This window comes from Vigna unguiculata, chromosome 4, assembly GCF_004118075.2.
Source record: "Vigna unguiculata cultivar IT97K-499-35 chromosome 4, ASM411807v1, whole genome shotgun sequence".
NCBI classification, from domain to species: domain Eukaryota; kingdom Viridiplantae; phylum Streptophyta; class Magnoliopsida; order Fabales; family Fabaceae; genus Vigna; species Vigna unguiculata.
In genome coordinates, this window is record NC_040282.1 from 22,200,502 (window position 1) to 22,208,283 (window position 7,782).

The 7,782-nt window shown below is 31.2% G+C and overlaps 1 non-coding gene across 1 annotated transcript; it reads left to right on the top strand.

Moving 5' to 3' along the window:
* The first annotated feature begins 4,253 nt into the window (after window positions 1-4,253).
* On the top strand, window positions 4,254-4,337 carry TRNAL-CAA. Its single transcript has one exon. It is a non-coding gene; the product is annotated as a tRNA-Leu (tRNA).
* The last annotated feature ends 3,445 nt before the right edge of the window (window positions 4,338-7,782 follow it).

Consider the following 7,782-nt stretch of genomic DNA (forward strand, 5'->3'; position numbering starts at 1 on the left):
TTGGAGCTCTCGGAAACAACGCTCTGTTGCTCGTTCCTCAACCGAAGCAGAATACAAAGCCTTGGCTGACACGGCCAGTGAGCTTCTATGGGTCCTATCCTTGTTCACTGAACTTGGTCACATCCCCACAGCCAACCCGGTTATATATTGTGACAATCTTGGTGCCACAAGTCTCAGCGCCAATCCTGTTTTCCACTCTCGGATGAAACATATAGCCTTAGCCTATCATTTTGTTCGTGAAAATGTTCAAAAAGGCAAGTTTTGGGTATCCTTTGTATCTACTGATGATCAACTTGCTGATATACTCACAAAGCCTCTACTTCACCCTCGGTTTGATTCATTACTGTCCAAGTTGCCTCTCTCTTCCAGATCGTCCAACTTGCAGGAGGATATCAATTATAATAATTAGTTTTAAATTATACTAATGAGTTTTTATTAGTCAGATTTTATATATCAGATTTTCCCTTTATTTAGGTTAATTGTTAGTGCTAAATTGGTGGAGTTTGTTCCCTGATTCTTTCCAATTTACGTTACCAATCTGTATATTTATACTACTGCAATCCAAGAATAAAATATCAATTCAAACTATATCTCTATAATAATAGCCCAAGAAGCGTGTCTTACGTTAGTGACTCTCTTAACAAGGGGTCTTCTCCCTGCACCTCCAACACTTCTTCTGTACCCTCAAAAAAGACTCTTATACCCTTATTTATCAGAGTGGGTGAAAGTCGTTAGGACGCAGTAAATTTCATTTACTGCGTCACCAACCTCCTACACCCCCAACTATTTTGTGCTCGCGTTGCGTTTCGTTTCTTGTCTGGTGCTTTCTTGCTCTCATTCTCTTCTATGTGGTCCATGGTCCCTGAGATTTTTTGTCCCTCATTCATTCGTTCATTGTCGGTGGTGGTCCCTCTGGTTTGTATCACATTTTTTTTTAAGGAATGTTTTTTATTCTGTCGTTGTCTTTAGCATTGTGTTTATTGTGATCGAAGGTTATTTGATTGGTGGTTGTTTGAAAGAAGGTCGTTTTGGTTAACTGCGTTGTCTTTTCCCATTTAGGTTAGCCTTCTTACCAGCTTCTTACTAGCTAAAGTTTTTTTTTCTGTTTGCTTGTGAAGTGAAACGGAAATTTGTTTTCCATTTCATAAACTATATAACGCGTTTCAAACTTTTACCAAACGGAATACAAAAGCTGTTTCTCCAAAAAAATCAAAATTTATGGGAAACGGATTACAGAATCTGTTTCATAACACTGTGAAACGGATTCTGTAATCCATTTCACAGTGTTATGAAACGGATTCTGTAATCCGTTTCATAAAAAAATTCAAATTTTTTTATGAAACGGATTACAGAATCCGTTTCATAAACACGAAACGGATTACACACTCCGTTTCCAAAAAAAAACAGATTTTTTTGAAAAAAAAAGAAAAGGAAACGGAATCCACAATCCGTTTCCAAAAAAAAAAAGTTACCAAACGGATTTCACAATCCGTTTTTGAAAAAAAAAATTAAAAAGGAAACGGATTCTTTTGCTTTATGCATCCGTGATTACTAAATACACCACCTAACAAATACATAATAAGCTTACATGTCTCGTTGCCACTGCAGAGAAAGAACACTACGTAGAAAGAAATTGTTACTTGATTTTTTTTTCTTACTTTTCTTTTTTACATTTTTTTCTTACTAACTATAATTAATGCATTTTTTTTTCTTATTTTTTGTTCTACCAAATTCTTAATTTCTTTTAACCTCAATATTTATTGACATTCTTTAAATTAATAATTATTTAATTTTTCAAAAGATATAAAATATGAAAAGTGCAGAAAAAGGATGCAAATAGTAATCTGATAGGCCAGCGATGAAGAGGTCGTAAAAAATTACCCAAACGGATTCCACAATCCGTTTAGCAAAAAAAAAACAAAAAAAGTTACCAAACGGATTTCACAATCCGCTTTTGAAAAAAAATAAATAAAAAGGAAACGGATTACAAAATCCGTTTCCTAAAAAAAAAAAATTACCCAAACGGATTCCACAATCCGTTTAGAAAAAAAACAAAAAGCAGGGGAAACGGATTCCATAATCCGTTTCCTAAATAAAAAAAAAACTCGAAAACCCTCTCTCAAATACACAGACATCAACACAACCCACCTTCCACATTATTTTCGAAGCAGGTTTAAGACAAAACAACAGCATTCAAAGCTACAACTAAAATCAATTAAAATCAAAATACACACGTACCGTGAAAAATGGAGAATCGGCGGGAAGAGAAGAAACGCGCTTGCCGACGACGCTGGGGAGAACAATGGTGTGTGGAGAAGAGAAAAGGATGGCGTGGGTGTTGTTGTGTGGGAGAAGAGGGAGAAAAGGGAGAAGGTGGGTGCTGTTGTGTGGGAGAAGAGGGAGAAGAGGGAGAAGGGGATGAAGAGTGTGTGGAGGGGTGCAGAGAGTGCTGCGCAGAGAGTGCATAGAGTGCATAAAATAAAGGTCAAAGAGATTCCATGTGCAAGGGGTGCAGAGAGTGCAGAGAATCTGCTTTTGGGGGTGCAGTACGGTGAGGCACGAAATTTTGGGGGTGCACTGCGGTAAAAAACATTAACTCAGATTTTAACTATGGGCAAAGATGAAATTAAAGTAGATTTTGGGGGTACAGGAGAAATTATTGGAGGTGCAGGGAGAAGCCCCCTCTTAACAAAAGTTGGGTCTCAAATGTTTTTTGGCCCATCATGAAGGCGATTGCTTTGGGTACCCAAAAATAGACTTAACCCATTTTGCTGATTTAGATATGAACCCTTACTCACATGTTAGCTATTACACTGATTTGAGTGAGAAATACTATAAAGTTACCGAAATGGTTGAGGAGTACGGGCACTAAATTATCACAGTAGAGAGGAGTGAAAATACACCCAAGTCACACGCTTTTTTGTTGTCTACAACTGATGGTGAAGGAATAGCAGAAAGCAAAACATATAAAGTCGTTCAAGACAGCGGTAGTAACATAAAAGCAAACCTACATCAAATCGTGCGAGGAGAACACAATCGTATGAAGCTCATTGTAACATTTCGACCAAATATTACGAATTTAAATAATAAAATAAAGAAATAATACATCAGCATCATTTATTAAACAACATTTCCTAAAAACGCGAGAAATTTAAAACATTTATTACTTCATAATTTAATAAAAATAAAATCCATAATTATAAATGTAACATCCCGTCCGAATATTACGAATTTACTTAATAAAATAAGATAATAATATTAAATGCTCATTTATTAAGCTCCATTTTCCAAAACATGGAAAATATAAAACTTTTATTACATCCGAAATTAACTCAAATCCATAAAATTTAAAACTCAATTATAATGTCTACAAGTAGAAATATGAAATATTACAAATTCTCTAAAAACTCATAAAATATAAAACTTTGAGAAAGTCCTCTCCCAACTAGCCCCGCTCTGGCTCTATGCCTCACCAGATCCACCTGCAATATCGACTGCTCCCATGTACCGCATACACGATTATCGCCAAACACAAGCAGATAGGGTGAGCTAACAGAATAAAACATATGCATCAATTTATATAACAAAACACACACAATCCAAGGATCCTCATCCTTGATCTCATATCACACGACCACCACCATGCAATCCATGTTCTACTTCTTTGGTTAATAATCTCAAGTTATCGTTACTGTCCAACCTACAAGCCATCACTTGTAGAACACATGCGAAAACACTCGCTATTCCGAGCCACAACTCAAAGAATGCTCGTGTTACCCTCTATCCTGAGCCACAACTCTAGGAATACTCCAGCATCTTACCCTTGAGATATCGCCCGAGGGTTTGTATGTTGAAAAGGAGATTTAGTATTATAGGTTCATTTTTTATCTCCTTTGTTTCTTTAGTTTTGTACATGGGTTGAGGCATCTGTAATGTCTCACTCTTTTACTTATATATTAGTTATTGCTGATAAAAAAAAAACATCCAAGGTTTCAAAGAGTGTTAGCTATTGAACCTTCACCTTTTTTATATTTGAATCCCAATATAGTTCATCTAATTTTCTGAGGCAAACAAATCAAAGGTTGGTTTTACTTGAGGTATAGGAGTTTCAAGAATGCTGACAAAGTTGTTCATAAATCAAAGTGGACTTTGATGTTGTTTCATAAATTGTTCTGATCAACGTGTACTTTCTTATTGGCTTTACTAAATCAATATAAATTTATTTTCGGCAAGCCATGCCAATAGTCAGAAATGTCAGGATGGTCGAGTGGTCTAAGGCGCCAGACTCAAGTTCTGGTCTTCGAAAGAGGGCATGGGTTCAAATCCCATTTCTGACAGTTTTGTTATTTGTTTACTTTAAATTTCTGTTGCTCGTAATATTTTGTTTTCTTTTTTATACTCTTTTTAATTTATAAAATATTATTTACTTAAAAATGTTCTCTCAGTTGAAGAAGTAGAAGCCCCATTTTCAGTCATCCATGGACTCTTATGTAGTATGGTGTGCATGCAAGGGATTTAATAAATACAGTAGAGAAAACATATTTGTCTGCATGAAAATGAAAGATAATTGTTCATTCGTAGTGTGCCATGCCAGTTGTATACATAGTAAATTGTTTCATTATTAGTTTTATGTGAGTCTTCCAATTAATGCATGAGAGAATCCATGGGAAGATTGTTAGAATATGGATCAAACCAGATCAATTTAAAAAGAGAAATAAACCTAACAATATTTAAGCAGTTCTGAATATCCCAAAACAATAGAATGTGGAAGCGTACCTGATCATTACGAACAACCTATGATGCACCGATACTTCAATCTAGATCACCTATCCATATCTGGCACATATCCGCATCAATACTTTAGGATATTTTACCAATGCATATCAATGAAGTATCTAATCTATTAAACACTAATACTTTTATGATATATATGATTTTAATTTGGATTAACAGAATAACAATAATATATTTATCATATTTTTTTAGAATAATTGTACACTTTTCAAGTTGCATATATTACGTATCATATCCTATTATCTTCAAAATAAATGTATCGACGTTTTGGATACGTGTCGTATTGGATGCATGTATCGTATTCGTGCATCATAGGGAACAACAAATAAAAATGGTATCTGATCTTCCAATTGTAGAGCACCTGAAGGTTCCCTCTTAATTTCCCTTTTAATGGGGAGGAAGAGAAATGTACAAGAATAGTACGTATTGTGCTCACAAATGGGGACCACAACCTTATATGTAACTTTTGTCAATTACTCACTTAAATTTCAATATTTGTAATTTGTCCTCTTCAACAAATTAGAATATTGCTGGTATTTTCACATTTAATATATTATGACATATTTATGCTCTTAATCATAGATTTAATTTTTTTATCACTTTAATACTTTGACTAATAATAATATAATGGCCCTGACTTATTTAATTATTCATTATATATACATACATATATATATATATATATATATATATATATATATATATATATATATATATATATATATCCTTATAAATGTGTTAGACTTTATAAGCTCAAATTTGTCATTAGATGCTCAAATTTGATTACATTTGCATATAAACCCGAAACTGTTTTAGTTGCATTAATTGCAGCTAAACCTCACAATGATCATTAATGCTGACATAACCAAGTACATTGGCTTATCATGACATGTGTAGCATGAAAATTATGTGAAGGTGACCTACACACATCTATTTTCAAGTGGTCCTTACTTTATCTCAATGAGATAAATATAATAACCTTAATATACAGATTGTAATTTCTTAATAATATTTAAAGTATTTCCAAAGACAATGCATGCATACATAAAACCAAATATAAAACTCAAAAACGCGTAAAAGTGACTAACTCCCATTAAACCAACGATTCCTCAAAATGTAAAACATTCATATAAGCAACATGTTCATAAAAAACCTTGGTGGAAGTCCCTTAGTAAGAGGATTTGTCATCATGGAATTTGTCCCTTATTGTTCTATTGATAAATGTTTTACCGACAAATTTATTATCATCGGTAAATTTTCTTGGTAATTAAAGAATTTCTTGTAGAGACTAAGAAAATTTTTAATCTCTCTTTGTTTTTAATGATCACTTTTGTGGAATGAGCAAAAGATAGTGTAGAAGTTGATGCATCTCCATATGATGAAGAACCTGAGTTTAAGTTCATAAGATAACATTTCCTTTTGTCATGTTTAATTTTGGGATAATTCTATGTTTTGAAAGTTTCGATGTATATATTATGTTAATATGATTTTCTTTTTAGATAATTGTACAAATATATTACATATCGAGAGATGGTGGTGGTGGTGGTGGTGATTTTTTAAAGTAGGATATTATTTTTCTTTAAGTGTCGACAAAATGCAAAAATACGTAATTTAATTAATTATAATTTATATTAAATAAATAATATTTTATCTATCGAAAATATTAAGTGATCACTTACTATATTAAATATATTTTATAATATAATACTTTCTTTGGTGGCTAAATCGGTGGCTAAAGTATTAGATTCTGGATAATAATTTAGCGACTGAAAATATTCGGTAGCTAATTATCATATTAAATATATTTTATAAAATAATATTTCTTTCGGTTGCTAAATCGGGGACTAAAACATTACATATTAAATATTGTTTTAGCGACCAAAAATATTCGGTGGGTATTGGCATATTAAATATATTTTACAAAAATAAAATGTATTTTGGTCGCTAAATCGGTTGCTAAAATATTAGATATTAAATAATATTTTTGCAACCAAAAATATGCAGTAACTAATTACCATATTAAATATATTTTACAAAAAAAAAAATTATTTCGGTCGCTAGATCGATGACTAAAACATTACATATTAAATAATGTTTAGCGACCAAAAATATTCGGTGACTAATTACCATATTAAATATATTTTACAAAATAAGATTTATTTTGATCACTAAATCGGTGGTTAAAACATAATATTTAGTGACTAAAAGTTTTCGATGACTATTTCAGTCGCTATAGTAATGAATACTATTGTACATGTATTCAGTCGCTAGATTAGTGGCTATTTGCGACTACTATGAATTGATGGCTACTTTAGTCACAATTTGCAACTAAATCATTTCAGTAACTAATATCGGTTGCTAAATTGCATTTTTCTAGTAGTCTTTTGTCTTTATTATATATATATATATATATATATATATATATATATATATATATATATATATATATATATATATATATATATATATATATATATATATATATATATATATATATATATATATATATATATCACTGTTATATGGGATATTACAAAATTAATTATGTTATTGAAATAAAATAAGATTAAAGTGTTATATTGTAATTTATTGTAAAAAAGTGAAATTAAAGTAATTTAAAAACATATTTATTATTTATTTCAAAAACTTATACTAATACAAGCATTTCTTCTTAATACCAACCCAATATTATTTATAAAGAAATAGAAAACATTTTTTTATAAATTGTTTTTACAATCTCAAATGTTTCTCATTATAAATTATTATAACAAGTTACAAACAGTTAAATATTAGATTAAACTAAACAACCTAATAATAATAATAATATCATTATTATTATTAAATTATTATTATTATTATTATTATTAAATTACAATTTCTAACACCCCATTTTATTTAATAAATGAAATTAAAGGAAGCATCACACTAAAATAATATCTTAGCGTAGTCTCAGAATTTAAACACCACTCCTTACAATCCAAGACACAC